This window comes from Taudactylus pleione, unplaced genomic scaffold (assembly GCF_031769625.1).
Source record: "Taudactylus pleione unplaced genomic scaffold, aTauple2 ptg000762l, whole genome shotgun sequence".
Taxonomy (NCBI): Eukaryota; Metazoa; Chordata; class Amphibia; order Anura; family Myobatrachidae; genus Taudactylus; species Taudactylus pleione.
In genome coordinates this window covers 2,398,263-2,414,470 of record NW_028285164.1, presented here as the reverse complement: position 1 = coordinate 2,414,470, position 16,208 = coordinate 2,398,263, and the positions used below count along the sequence as shown (strand labels likewise).

Genomic DNA, 16,208 nt, shown 5'->3' with positions numbered 1-16,208 from the left:
ACATGTACGAGATATAGAAGCAGCTCGGTCTGGAAAATAACGTACAGACACACAGATGTGTCCGCATGAACCTCTGCAGCAGGATCCACTGTACTGATCGGCGTCCAAGCATCAAGTGGTTAAGGCAACAGTGACAGTGTCTGAGTTATCTTCCAATTGTTTTCCTTCACCTCTGTCTACTCTCTTTCTTTTTTTCCTCTCTATTCATTTGCTCTTTCCTTGTCTCCTCCTCTCCTACTCACCCTCCCTCCTTCTCCTGCTGTGAGACACAGCAGTGAGAGAGAGAGCATCAGCTACACTGGCAATCCAGCCCTGCTCCTCTCCCACAGCACCTCTCTCTCTCTCTCTCCCTCTGCCTCCAACCTGCTCCTCTCTCTGCTTCTGACCCTCAGGAACCCTGTTGCCCCTCGGAAAACCCGAGGCGAGAGGTAAGTCCCACCTGCTGCAGATGAAGGGATGAGAGTAATGGAAGGGGGGTCCCAAGCTCTGCGCAGTCAGCTGGGGGGAGTGGGGGGTTTGGGGGGTTGATAGAACAATATTCTCCAGGCTTGTGGTGAGGACTGTGGGCTGAGGTTTCCACAAGGCTCAGGAGCACAGGAAGGGTTAATGGTGTGACAATGCTCTTCATGAGCCTGATGCAGTTTTTTTTTTTTCTGAAAGTTCGGGGAGAGATGCTCTGCACTGCAGAACAGGTTGGTGTGGCCGTGGAGAGATTTTAATGATTAGTAATGTGTGAGCAGAAGTTCCTTGTCCATGAGGTGGTTTCCTGCATTGGGAACACATGGCGAGATGCTCCGCAAAATAACCAGGTCTTAGTGTCAGGTGTCCAAGATGCCTCAAAATGCCCTTCTCCTAACAATTCCTTCACTACCTGCTGCACTCTATACTCCCGATCCCCTACTACCTTCTATCCCGCTGATCCCCTACTACCTGCTGCACTCTAACCTCTTGGTACTCTACTACCTGCTACACTCTATACTCCCGATCCCCTACTACCTGCTGCACTCTATACTCCCGATCCCCTACTACCTGCTGCACTCTATACTCCCGATCCCCTACTACTTTCTATCCTGCTGATCCCCTACTACCTGCTGCACTCTAACCTCCTGGTACTCTACTACCTGCTACACTCTATACTCCCGATCCCCTACTACCTTCTATCCCCCTGATCCCCTACTACCTGCTGTACTCCATCCTCCCGGTACTCTACTACCTGCTGTACACTATCCTCCTAGTACTCTACTACCTGCTGCACTTTATCCTCCTGAACCCCTAGTACCTGCTGCACTCTAACCTCCTGGTACTCTACTACCTGCTACACTCTATACTCCCGATCCCCTACTACCTGCTGCACTCCATCCTCCTGTTACTCTACTACCTGCTGCACTCTATACTCCTGGTACTCTACTACCTGCTGCACTCCATCCTCCTGTTACTCTACTACCTGCTGCACTCTATACTCCTGGTACTCTACTACCTGCTGCACTCTATCCTCCTGGTACTCTACTACCTGCTGCACTTCATCCTCCTGATACTCTAATACCTGCTACACTCTATACTCCTGGTACTCTACTACCTGCTGCACTCTATCCTCCTGGTACTCTACTACCTGCTGCACTTCATCCTCCTAATACTCTAATACCTGCTGCACTCTATCCTCCTAGTACTTTACTACCTGCTGCACTTTATCCTCCTGAACCCCTACTACCTACTGCACTCTATCCTCCTTATCCCCGACTATCTGCTGCACTCTATCCTCCTGATTCCCTACTATCTAATGCACTCTATCCTCCTGGTACTCTACTACCTGCTGCACTCTATCCTCCTAGTACTCTACTACCTGCTGCACTCTATCCTCCTGATCTCCTACCACCTGCTGCACTCTATCCTCCTAGTACTCTACTACCTGCTGCACTCTATCCTCCTGATACTCTTCTACCTGCTGCACTCTATCCTCCTAGTACTCTACTACCTGCTGCACTCTATCCTCCTGGTACTCTTCTACCTGCTGCACTCTATCCTCCTGATCACCTACTACCTGCTGCACTCTATCCTCCTGGTACTCTACTACCTGCTGCACTCTATCCTCCTGATCACCTACTACCTGCTGCACTCTATCATCTTGGTACTGAGGATCACATAGGGTTGAGGTTATCAAAAGGTACAAAAGGGCAGACTAGATGGGCCAAGTGGTTTTATCTGCCATTACATTCTATGTTTCACTCTGTGCTTCCGATCCCCTACTACCTGCTGCAATCTATGCTTCCGATCCCCTACTACCTGCTGCACTCTGTGCTTCCAATCCCCTACTACCTGCTGCACTCTATGCTTCCGATCCCCTACTACCTGCTGCACTCTGTGCTTCCAATCCCCTACTACCTGTTGCACTCTGACTGCCTTACTTTCATCTACATAATGCACTTTTCCCTCCTGACCCTCTTCTATCTACTGCACTTTATCTTCCTGTTCTTCTACCACTTACTGTACTCCATACACTTACCTCCCTAATACCTGCAGCACTCTGTCTCCTAATATCTGTTGAATTTTCTTTATCTCTTACTGTTTGCTGTGTGATATCTGCCTGAGCCACTGTTATCTGCTGCACTCTATGTGTTATGTCCCATGCCACCATCCTGAACCTGAACCCCTAATTATCTGCTACACTTTCATCAATTGATCCCTTATGTTTTGCTTCACTCTGTCTGCCCAGTCTCCTAATACCTCATACGCTCCATGGGGCAGATTGAATTAACCGTGGTAAAATATTTGCCGCTGCTTGAGTTAACGCGATTAGCACGCTGTAATTTCTATTAACGCACAATTCAAATGGATTTGGCTCATCCCAGCATTCTGTGGTCATTTTCAAGTGAGGGGGAAAAATGGGGATATCAGTCACCAAGAAATGCAAAGTGTTATGGGATAACAGTATAGATGTGTATCAGCGTCCAAACGCAAAGTATTATGGGATAACAGTATAGATGTGTATCAGCGTCCAAACGCAAAGTATTATGGGATAACAGTATAGATGTGTATCAACGGCCAAACGCAAAGTATTTTGGGCTCTGAAATCTGATTTTTGCATTTCTTAATCACAGTGAAAAAATGATAGAAATTGAGGGTTTCGCAGGGAATGAGTTGGGTTTACCCAGCGTTAAACCATGTAAATGGGTTATCGCTGCTAATTAAATTCCCCCTATTTATTATTACTACTGCCTGATCCCTATAAACTGCTGCACGTCATAGTTTTGATTCTGAGATGCAGGGCTGTCTTAACAGCAGGGTGGGCCCTGGGCGAAGCAATGCACTGGGGCCCCTACCCATCCGTTCACGGGAAAAAATTTAAATGGTCAATAACATTAAACCCTCCTGCATGCCCATCAGACCTCCCACACATGCAGAGAGACTCTGGGGGTCATTCAGACCCGTTCGCGAGCGGTAGGACGCTCGCAAGCTGGTCGATGTTCCCCACTGTGCATGCGCACGACGGAGGGAGCTCCGTCGTGCGCATGCGCGAGATCCGGCGAGCGACGGGCTCACCATCGCTCCGGGCCTCGCACCAAAGGGGGCGTGCTGTCGATGTTGATTGACAGCACGCCCCCTTTGGTGGGCGTGCCTGCCAGACGGAGGCGTTCCCATGGGAACGCCTACCGTCTCAAGCCGGCCCCACTGACATCACTAGTGATGTCAGTGGGAGTGATTTTGGCTCTGATAGAGCCAAAATCACTCCAGGGCTTGCGGCAGCGAGACCCTACCGCAGGGTCTCCGTCGCAAGCCCGATGGTCGCGAAGGTCAAGACCATCGTGACCATCATCATGGACGCTCGCTATAGCTGTGGGTGGTAACCCACAGCTATGCGAGCGTCCATGAGGAAGCTCCAAAAAAAGGTAGGAGGGCCCTGATTCAGAGCGAGCGCTCTGGTCAGAGCGTTCAGCTCTGAATCAGGCCCTCTGTCTGACTGGTCTGAAGCTGGCGGATGAAGTGAAACTGGGACTGAGGTGAGTACTCGTCACCGGGGGGGAAGGGGTGGGGGAGGTTAGGTCAGAATACAGTGCACTGGCGGCCGGCTTACAAAAATATCACAAATTTACCAACTGGCCGCAGCTGCAGGGGGGTGGGTTGGCGGGCCCCTTCTAGCTTCGGGCCCTTGGGCAACTGCCCAACAAGCTCAATGGAAGAGATGGCCCTGCTGAGATGGGAGTAACGTATAAAAACAGCAGTAACTTTGCACCTCGGTAAAAGCATTCTACACTGCATGGGGGCAGATGTAAGATTTTTAGGGCTCTATTTGCTGCAATCCACATTTAAAATGCAGGTTGTAGTGTGATATTTATGACTAAATTCTCATTGCGAATTTAGAAAATATCACCTGGTTGTACTGACATCCGCATGCAGAGACAGACAGGGGTGTAAAGAGAGGCTGGCCTGCAAAATGTAGGGGGCGTGGCCTAATTGCGGGAGGCGTGGCCACGCCCCCTTAGGATTTTTCCTTTTAAAAGATTTTGCAGCGCCACGCAAGCTGGGGAGGGGGGCGCTGTGAGCCCGTGCGAACAGTGTGATCACTCCACCCCACAGGCATAGGAGATTGGTGTGCTGCAGCTCAACAGCCGCGAGCAATCTCCCAATGTAGCCCAGCAACGTGTGCCCGGGTAATTAGTACCCCACGTGATCACACATGCCCCCGTCGATCGCACACACACCCCTGCCCCCGCGATCGATGCTCCGGTGATGTCATCTGGGGCTCCGGTCAGCTGGTCTCCCGGTCCTGCACTGTGACCCTGGTCAGCTGTTCTATACAGCAGCTGACCAGGGTCACAGTGCAGGAGCCGGGAAACCAGCTGACCTGAGGGTTGTTTCTAGATCCAAGTTGAACAAAGGACCTCTGACGTCACAACCATCAGCATCTTCTATTACCTACTGCACTCCATCAGCATCTTCTATTACCTGCTGCACTCCATCAGCATCTTCTATTACCTGCTGCACTCCATCAGCATCTTCTATTACCTGCTGCACTCCATCGGCATCTTCTATTACCTGCTGCATGCCGTCAGCATCTTCTATTACCTGCTGCACTCTATCAGCATCTTCTATTACCTGCTGCACTCTATCAGCATCTTCTATTACCTACTGCACTCCGTCAGCATCTTCTATTACCTGCTGCATGCCGTCAGCATCTTCTATTACCTGCTGCACTCTATCAGCATCTTCTATTACCTGCTGCACTCTATCAGCATCTTCTATTACCTACTGCACTCCGTCAGCATCTTCTATTACCTGCTGCATGCCGTCAGCATCTTCTATTACCTGCTACACTCCGTCAGCATCTTCTATTACCTGCTGCACTCCGTCAGCATCTTCTATTACCTACTGCACTCCATCAGCATCTTCTATTACCTGCTGCACTCCTTCAGCATCTTCTATTACCTGCTGCACTCTATCAGCATCTTCTATTACCTGGTGCACTCCATCAGCATCTTCTATTACCTACTACACTCCATCAGCATCTTCTATTACCTGCTGCACTCCATCAGCATCTTCTATTACCTGCTGCACTCCATCAGCATCTTCTATTACCTGCTGCACTCCATCAGCATCTTCTATTACCTGGTGCACTCCATCAGCATCTTCTATTACCTGGTGCACTCTATCAGCATATTCTATTACCTGCTGCACTCCATCAGCATCTTCTATTACCTGCTGCACTCTATCAGCATCTTCTATTACCTACTGCACTCCATCAGCATCTAGTATTACCTGCTGCACTCCATCAGCATCTTCTATTATCTACTGCACTCCATCAGCATCTTCTATTACCTACTGCACTCCATCAGCATCTTCTATTACCTACTGCACTCCATCAGCACCTTCTATTACCTACTGCACTCCATCAGCATCTTCTATTACCTGCTGCACTCCATCAGCACCTTCTATTACCTACTGCACTCCATCAGCATCTTCTATTACCTGCTGCACTCTATCAGCATCTTCTATTACCTGCTGCACTCCATCAGCATCTTCTATTACCTGCTGCACTCTATCAGCATCTTCTATTACCTGCTGCACTCCATCAGCATCTTCTATTACCTGCTGCACTCTATCAGCATCTTCTATTACCTGCTGCACTCCATCAGCATCTTCTATTACCTGCTGCACTCCATCAGCATCTTCTATTACCTACTGCACTCCATCAGCATCTTCTGTTACCTACTGCACTCCATCAGCATCTTCTGTTACCTACTGCACTCCATCAGCATCTTCTATTACCTACTGCACTCCATCAGCATCTTCTATTACCTGGTGCACTCTATCAGCATATTCTATTACCTGCTGCACTCCATCAGCATCTTCTATTACCTGCACTCTATCAGCATCTTCTATTACCTACTGCACTCCATCAGCATCTAGTATTACCTGCTGCACTCCATCAGCATCTTCTATTATCTACTGCACTCCATCAGCATCTTCTATTACCTACTGCACTCCATCAGCATCTTCTATTACCTACTGCACTCCATCAGCATCTTCTATTACCTACTGCACTCCATCAGCATCTTCTATTACCTGCTGCACTCCATCAGCACCTTCTATTACCTACTGCACTCCATCAGCATCTTCTATTACCTGCTGCACTCCATCAGCATCTTCTATTACCTACTGCACTCCATCAGCATCTTCTATTACCTACTGCACTCCATCAGCATCTTCTATTACCTACTGCACTCCATCAGCATCTTCTATTACCTGCTGCACTCCATCAGCACCTGCTATTACCTACTGCACTCCATCAGCATCTTCTATTACCTGCTGCACTCTATCAGCATCTTCTATTACCTGCTGCACTCCATCAGCATCTTCTATTACCTGCTGCACTCTATCAGCATCTTCTATTACCTGCTGCACTCCATCAGCATCTTCTATTACCTGCTGCACTCCATCAGCATCTTCTATTACCTACTGCACTCCATCAGCATCTTCTGTTACCTACTGCACTCCATCAGCATCTTCTATTACCTACTGCACTCCATCAGCATCTTCTATTACCTACTGCACTCCATCAGCATCTTCTATTACCTGTTGCACTCCATCAACATCGCAGATTCTATGCAGACCCATGGCAGAGTGATTGACAGGAAATTCCGTTTGTGGGTGGCGATGGGGGGTGGTCGGGCGAATGCAGGCATGCCAGTGCATTTGAACTGCGTTGCATGGGGGTGCATAAATTAGCCACTGCGATACCAGTTGCCGCCTGAGGCCTCATAGCGTGAGCTGAAGTTAGCAATTCCTGAGTGAGGTCTGACCTGTGTTAACTGTAAATATGGGTCCAATGTTACTCGATTTTACTGATCATTTAGCTATGATGTCAAAGTATACAGATGTGAGTAAGGGGAAGTGGGCGTCCTAATGTTAGGCTGCGATCGCAAAGCGAATGCAAACATTTACATATCAGCGATCCTTGCTGAATCAGGCCCACGATCAGCATCTACTATTACCTGCTGCACTCTATCAGCACCACCTATTACCTTCCGCACTCTATCAGCACCTTCTATTACCTGTCACACTCTATCAGCATTTTCTATTACCTGTCACACTCTATCAGTACCTTCTATTACCTGTCACACTCTATCAGCACCTTCTATTACCTGGCACTCTCTATCAGCACCTTCTATTACCTGTCACACTCTATCAGTATCTTCTATTACCTGGCGCACTCTATCAGTATCTTCTATTACCTGGCGTACTCTATCAGTATATACTTCTCACATTCCATTAGGATTTTCTCTTAGCTGCTGCACCCTACCTGCATCCTCTACACACTTGCTACACTCTGGGCCTGATCTAGAGATGGACGCAATGCTGATGTTTATGCAGTTGAGTAATTATCGATGGTCTGCGGATGCATATGAGTATCACTGCGCATGCATCAAGTCTCATTTTCGCCATTGCTCACTGTGAAGATTTATTCACAAAGTGATTGACAGGAGGGGATCATTTGTGGGCAGGAATGAAGGGCGGCGACTCAAATGTAGACATGATCATTTTCAGGGCTTCTCTGTCTGTGACTGCGATTCTGAATACAGTGAAATGGCTATGGTGTCTCAGTTCAGTGGCCTTTCTGTTACTAAGGGTTACTAAGGAGTCCAATAATCCACTAATCTGTGATGGATGCTGCGTCTTTGTACTCAGTCACCTGGATTTGTGAAGCTGCTGGTGGGCGTCTCAATACAAATCACTGCGGCTGTGACATTTGCATATTTTTGCACATCTGTTTCACACAAATTTGCAGCTGCTGCGCAATTAGTCGACATCTCTACATCCTGCTGCACTCTGTCTGCACCCTCCAATACCTGCTGCACTCTATCTGCATTCTATACATCCTGCTGCACTCTATCTGCATACTCTACGTCCTGGTGCACTCTATCTGCATTCTCTACATCCTTCTGCACTCTATCTGCATTCTCTACATCCTACTGCACTCTGTCTGCATCCTCCAATACCTGCTGCACTCTATCTGCATTCTATACATCCTGCTGCACTCTATCTGCATACTCTACATCCTGGTGCACTCTATCTGTATACTCTACATCCTGGTGCACTCTATCTGCATTCTCTACATCCTGCTGCACTCTATCTGTATACTCTACATCCTGGTGCACCTTATCTGTATTCTCTACATCCTTCTGCACTCTATCTGCATTCTCTACATCCTGCTGCACTCTATCTGCATTCTCTACATCCTGGTGCACTCTATCTGTATTCTCTACATCCTTCTGCACTCTATCTGCATTCTCTACATCCTGCTGCACTCTATCTGTATACTCTACATCATGTTGCACTCTATCTGTATTCTCTACATCCTTCTGCACTCTATCTGCATTCTATACATACTTGTGCACTCTATCTGCATTCTATACATCCTGCTGCACTCTATCTGCATTCTCTACATCCTGGTGCACTCTATCTGCTTTCTCTACATCCTTCTACACTCTATCTGCATTCTATACATTCTGGTGCACTCTATCTGCATCTCTACATCAGGCTGCACTCTATCTGCATTCTCTACATCGTGGTGCACTCTATCTGCATTATCTACATCCTGCTGCACTCTATCTGCATTCTCTACATCCTGCTGCACTCTATCTGCATACTATACATCCTGGTGCACTCTATCTGCATTCTCTACATCCTGCTGCACTCTATCTGCATTCTCTACATCCTGGTGCACTCTATCTGCATTCTCTACATCCTGCTGCACTCCATCTGCATTCTCTACATCCTGGTGCACTCTATCTGCATTATCTACATCCTGGCGCACTCTATCTGCATACTCTACATCCTGCTGCACTCTATCTGCATTCTCTACGTCCTTCTGCACTCTATCTGCATTCTATACATTTTGCCGCACTCTATCTGCATACTCTACATCATGCTGCATTCGATCTGCATTCTAAACATCCTGCTGCACTTTATCTGCATTCTCTACATCCTGCTGCACTCTTTCTGCATTCTGTACATCCTGGTGCACTCTATCTGCATTCTCTGCATCCTTCTGCACTCTATGTGCATTATATACATCCTGCTGCACTCTATCTGCATACTATACATCCTGCTGCACTCTATCTGCATTCTCTACATCCTGCTGAACTCTATCTGCATTCTCTACATCCTGGTGCACTCTATCTGCATTCTCTGCATCCTGCTGCACTCTATCTGCATTCTCTACATCCTGGTGCACTCTATCTGCATTCCCTACATCCTGCTGCACTCTATCTGCATTCTCTACATCCTGGTGCACTCTATCTGCATTCTCTGCATCCTGCTGCACTCTATCTGCATTCTCTACATCCTGGTGCACTCTATCTGCATTCTCTACATCCTACTACACTCTATCTGCATTCTCTACATCCTTCTGCACTCTATCTGCATTCTCTACATCATACTACACTCTATCTGCATTCTCTACATCCTGCTGCACTCTATTTGCATTCTCTACATCCTGCTGCACTCTATCTGCATTCTCTACATCCTGGTGCACTCTATCTGCATTCTCTACATCCTGGTGCACTCTATCTGCATTCTCTACATCCTACTACACTCTATCTGCATTCTCTACAACCTTCTGCACTCTATCTGCATTCTCTACATCTTGCTGCACTCTATCTGCATTCTCCGCATCCTGCTGCACTCTATCTGCATTCTCCACATCCTGGTGCACTCTATCTGCATTCTCTACATCCTGGTGTACTTTATCGCATTCTCTACATCCTGGTGCACTCTATCTGCATTCTCTGCATCCTGCTGCACTCTATCTGCATTCTCTGCATCCTGCTGCACTCTATCTGCATTATCTGCATCCTGCTGCACTCTATCTGCATTCTCTACATCCTGGTGCACTCTATCTGCATTCTCTGCATCCTGGTGCACTCTGTCTGCATTCTCTACATCCTGGTGAACTCTAACTGCATTCTGTATATCCTTCTGCACTCTATCTGCACTCTCTACATCCTGCTGCACTCTATCTGCATTATCTACATCCTGGTGCATCCTATCTGCATTCTCTACATCCTGGTGCACTCTATCTGCATTCCCTGCATCCTGGTGCACTCTATCTGCATTCTCTACATCCTGGTGCACTCTATCTGCATTCTCTGCATCCTTGTGCACTCTACTTGATCTTCATCTCCCTGACACATGGATCTACCTCCTCTATTACCACAGGCACACTATCCTCTTATCCTAATTTTTCTTGGTATTTTTAAATGTACTATTAATTTTTATGATTTCATTTGCAATTAATTAACATGTAAAAAATATGTATCAGAAGACAAGTGTATTGTTTTCTGCCTCCAACTCCCTTATCCACTATATATGTCTTATCCCATCTACCTGCAGCACTCTATCCCCAACTCCTTGCTCCAGTATATATGCCACATCCCCACTGCCTGCATCCTCACTGTCTGCCTCATCCCCAACTAGCTACAGTATTCTATCCCCAACTCCCTGCTCCCCTATATCTGCCTCATCCCCAACTGTCTGCTCCCCTATATATGCCTCATCCCCAACTAGCTACACTATTCTATCCCCAACTCCCTGCTCCCCTATATATGCCTCATCCCCAACTTCCTGCTCCCCTATATCTGCCTCATCCCCAACTGTCTGCTCCCCTATATGTGCCTCATCCACAACTGCCTGCTCCCCTATATCTGCCTCATCCCCAACTGCCAGCTCCCATGTTTCTGCCTCATCCCCAACTGTCTGCTCCCGTATATATGCCTCTTCCCCAAATGTCTGCCTCATCCCCAACTGCCTGCTTCCCTGTATCTGCCTCATCCCCAACTGTCTGCTCCCCTATATATGCCTCATCCCCAACTGCTTGCTCCCCTGTATCTGCCACATCCCCAACTCCCTGCTCCCCTATATCTGCCTCATCCCCAACTGCCTGCTCCCCTATATCTGCCTCATCCCCAACTGCCTGCTCCCCTATATCTGCCTCATCCCCAACTCCCTGCTCCCCTATATCTACCTCATCCCCAACTGCCTGCACCCCTATATCTGCCTCATCCCCAACTGCCTGCTCCCCTATATCTGCCACATCCCCAACTGTCTGCTCCCCTATATCTGCCTCATCCCCAACTGTCTGCACCCCTATATCTGCCACATCCCCAACTGTCTGCACCCCTATATCTGCCTCTTCCCCAACTGTCTGCACCCCTGTATCTGCCTCATCCCCAACTGTCTGCTCCCCTATATCTGCCTCATCCCCACCTACCTGCTCCCCTATATCTGCCTCGTCCCCAACTACCTGCTCCCCTATATCTGCCTCATCCCCAACTGCCTGCTCCCCTATATCTGCCTCATCCCCAACTACCTGCTCCCCTATATCTGCCTCGTCCCCAACTGCCTGCTCCCCTATATCTGCCTCGTCCCCAACTGCCTGCTCCCCTATATCTGCCTCATCCCCAACTACCTGCTCCCCTATATCTGCCTCGTCCCCAACTACCTGCTCCCCTATATCTGCCTCGTCCCCAACTGCCTGCTCCCCTATATCTGCCTCGTCCCCAACTACCTGCTCCCCTATATCTGCCTCGTCCCCAACTGCCTGCTCCCCTATATCTGCCTCGTCCCCAACTGCCTGCTCCCCTATATCTGCCTCATCCCCAACTGTCTGCTCCCCTATATCTGCCTCATCCCCAACTGTCTGCACCCCTATATCTGCCTCATCCCCAACTGCCTGTTCCCCTATATCTGCCACATCCTCAACTGTCTGCACCCCTATATCTGCCTCATCCCCAACTGTCTGCTCCCCTATATCTGCCTCATCCCCCAACTGCCTGCTCCCCTATATCTGCCAAATCCCCAACTCCCTCCTCCCCTCTATCTGTCTCATCCCCAACTCCCTGCTCCCCTATATCTGACTCATCCCCAACTGCCTGCTCCCCTATATCTGACTCATCCCCATCTGCATGCTCCCCTATATCTGCCTCGTCCCCAACTGCCTGCTCCCCTATATCTGCCTCATCCCCAATTGCCTGCTCCCCTATATCTGCCTCGTCCCCAACTGCCTGCTCCCCTATATCTGCCTCATCCCCAACTGCCTGCTCCCCTATATCTGCCTCATCCCCAACTGTCTGCTCCCCTATATCTGCCTCATCCCCAACTGCCTGCTCCCCTATATCTGCCACATCCCCAACTCCCTCCTCCCCTATATCTGCCTCATCCCCAACTCCCTGCTCCCCTATATCTGCCTCATCCCCAACTGTCTGCTCCCCTTTATCTGCCTCATCCCACACTGCCTGCTCCCCTATATCTGCCTCATCCCCAACTGTCTGCACCCCTATATCTGCCTCATCCCCAACTCCCTCCTCCCCTATGTCTGCCTCATCCCCAACTGCCTGCTCCCCTATTTCTGCCACATCCCCAACTCCCTCCTCCCCTATATCTGCGTCATCCCCAACTCCCTGCTCCCCTATATCTGACTCATCACCAACTGCCTGCTCCCCTATATCTGCCTCATCCCCAACTGTCTGTTCCCCTATATCTGCCTCGTCCCCAACTGCCTGCTCCCCTATATCTGCCTCATCCCCAACTGCCTGCTTCCCTATATCTGCCTCGTCCCCAACTGCCTGCTCCCCTATATCTGCCTCGTCCCCAACTGCCTGCTCCCCTATATCTGCCTCATCCCCAACTGCCTGCTCCCCTATATCTGCCTCATCCTCAACTGCCTGCTCCCCTATATCTGCCCCATCGCCAACTGTCTGCTCCCCTATATATGCCTCTTCCCCAACTGTCTGCTCCCCTGTATCTGCCTCATCCCCAACTCCCTGCTCCCCTATATCTGCCTCATCTTCAACTGCCTGCTCCCCTATATATGCCACATCCCCAACTACCTGCTCCCCTATATCTGCCTCATCTTCAACTGCCTGCTCCCCTATATCTGCCTCATCCCCAACTACCTGCTCCCCTATATCTGCCTCATCTTCAACTGCCTGCTCCCCTATATCTACCTCATCCCCAACTACCTGCTCCCCTATATCTGCCTCGTCCCCAACTGCCTGCTCCCCTATATCTGCCTCATCCCCAATTGCCTGCTCCCCTATATCTGCCTCGTCCCCAACTGCCTGCTCCCCTATATCTGCCTCATCCCCAACTGCCTGCTCCCCTATATCTGCCTCATCCCCAACTGTCTGCTCCCCTATATCTGCCTCATCCCCAACTGCCTGCTCCCCTATATCTGCCACATCCCCAACTCCCTCCTCCCCTATATCTGCCTCATCCCCAACTCCCTGCTCCCCTATATCTGCCTCATCCCCAACTGTCTGCTCCCCTTTATCTGCCTCATCCCACACTGCCTGCTCCCCTATATCTGCCTCATCCCCAACTGTCTGCACCCCTATATCTGCCTCATCCCCAACTCCCTCCTCCCCTATGTCTGCCTCATCCCCAACTGCCTGCTCCCCTATTTCTGCCACATCCCCAACTCCCTCCTCCCCTATATCTGCCTCATCCCCAACTCCCTGCTCCCCTATATCTGACTCATCACCAACTGCCTGCTCCCCTATATCTGCCTCATCCCCAACTGTCTGTTCCCCTATATCTGCCTCGTCCCCAACTGCCTGCTCCCCTATATCTGCCTCATCCCCAACTGCCTGCTTCCCTATATCTGCCTCGTCCCCAACTGCCTGCTCCCCTATATCTGCCTCGTCCCCAACTGCCTGCTCCCCTATATCTGCCTCATCCCCAACTGCCTGCTCCCCTATATCTGCCTCATCCTCAACTGCCTGCTCCCCTATATCTGCCCCATCGCCAACTGTCTGCTCCCCTATATATGCCTCTTCCCCAACTGTCTGCTCCCCTGTATCTGCCTCATCCCCAACTCCCTGCTCCCCTATATCTGCCTCATCCCCAACTGCCTGCTCCCCTATATATGCCACATCCCCAACTCCCTGCTCCCCTATATCTGCCTCATCTTCAACTGCCTGCTCCCCTATATATGCCACATCCCCAACTACCTGCTCCCCTATATCTGCCTCATCTTCAACTGCCTGCTCCCCTATATCTGCCTCATCCCCAACTACCTGCTCCCCTATATCTGCCTCATCTTCAACTGCCTGCTCCCCTATATCTACCTCATCCCCAACTACCTGCTCCCCTATATCTGCCTCGTCCCCAACTGCCTGCTCCCCTATATCTGCCTCGTCCCCAACTGCCTGCTCCCCTATATCTGCCTCATCCCCAACTACCTGCTCCCCTATATCTGCCTCGTCCCCAACTACCTGCTCCCCTATATCTGCCTCGTCCCCAACTGCCTGCTCCCCTATATCTGCCTCGTCCCCAACTACCTGCTCCCCTATATCTGCCTCGTCCCCAACTGCCTGCTCCCCTATATCTGCCTCGTCCCCAACTGCCTGCTCCCCTATATCTGCCTCATCCCCAACTGTCTGCTCCCCTATATCTGCCTCATCCCCAACTGTCTGCACCCCTATATCTGCCTCATCCCCAACTGCCTGTTCCCCTATATCTGCCACATCCTCAACTGTCTGCACCCCTATATCTGCCTCATCCCCAACTGTCTGCTCCCCTATATCTGCCTCATCCCCCAACTGCCTGCTCCCCTATATCTGCCAAATCCCCAACTCCCTCCTCCCCTCTATCTGTCTCATCCCCAACTCCCTGCTCCCCTATATCTGACTCATCCCCAACTGCCTGCTCCCCTATATCTGACTCATCCCCAACTGCATGCTCCCCTATATCTGCCTCGTCCCCAACTGCCTGCTCCCCTATATCTGCCTCATCCCCAATTGCCTGCTCCCCTATATCTGCCTCGTCCCCAACTGCCTGCTCCCCTATATCTGCCTCATCCCCAACTGCCTGCTCCCCTATATCTGCCTCATCCCCAACTGTCTGCTCCCCTATATCTGCCTCATCCCCAATTGCCTGCTCCCCTATATCTGCCACATCCCCAACTCCCTCCTCCCCTATATCTGCCTCATCCCCAACTCCCTGCTCCCCTATATCTGCCTCATCCCCAACTGTCTGCTCCCCTTTATCTGCCTCATCCCACACTGCCTGCTCCCCTATATCTGCCTCATCCCCAACTGTCTGCACCCCTATATCTGCCTCATCCCCAACTCCCTCCTCCCCTATGTCTGCCTCATCCCCAACTGCCTGCTCCCCTATTTCTGCCACATCCCCAACTCCCTCCTCCCCTATATCTGCGTCATCCCCAACTCCCTGCTCCCCTATATCTGACTCATCACCAACTGCCTGCTCCCCTATATCTGCCTCATCCCCAACTGTCTGTTCCCCTATATCTGCCTCGTCCCCAACTGCCTGCTCCCCTATATCTGCCTCATCCCCAACTGCCTGCTTCCCTATATCTGCCTCGTCCCCAACTGCCTGCTCCCCTATATCTGCCTCGTCCCCAACTGCCTGCTCCCCTATATCTGCCTCATCCCCAACTGCCTGCTCCCCTATATCTGCCTCATCCTCAACTGCCTGCTCCCCTATATCTGCCCCATCGCCAACTGTCTGCTCCCCTATATATGCCTCTTCCCCAACTGTCTGCTCCCCTGTATCTGCCTCATCCCCAACTCCCTGCTCCCCTATATCTGCCTCATCTTCAACTACCTGCTCCCCTATATATGCCACATCCCCAACTACCTGCTCCCCTATATCTGCCTCATCTTCAACTGCCTGCTCCCCTATATCTGCCT

At 50.3% G+C, this 16,208-nt stretch overlaps 1 protein-coding gene and 1 pseudogene across 1 annotated transcript in view; one reads left to right on the top strand and one right to left on the bottom strand.

Annotated features, from left to right (window-relative positions):
* The first annotated feature begins 282 nt into the window (after positions 1-282).
* The window catches only part of DOC2A (double C2 domain alpha), a 134,905-nt gene continuing 118,979 nt past the window's right edge, over positions 283-16,208 (top strand). The window contains exon 1 of the mRNA XM_088457475.1: positions 283-428. The gene's annotated coding sequence lies outside the window, so the exon portion shown is untranslated. The remainder of the gene's footprint in view (positions 429-16,208) is intronic.
* Positions 9,143-10,539, bottom strand: LOC148476909 (uncharacterized; annotated as a pseudogene).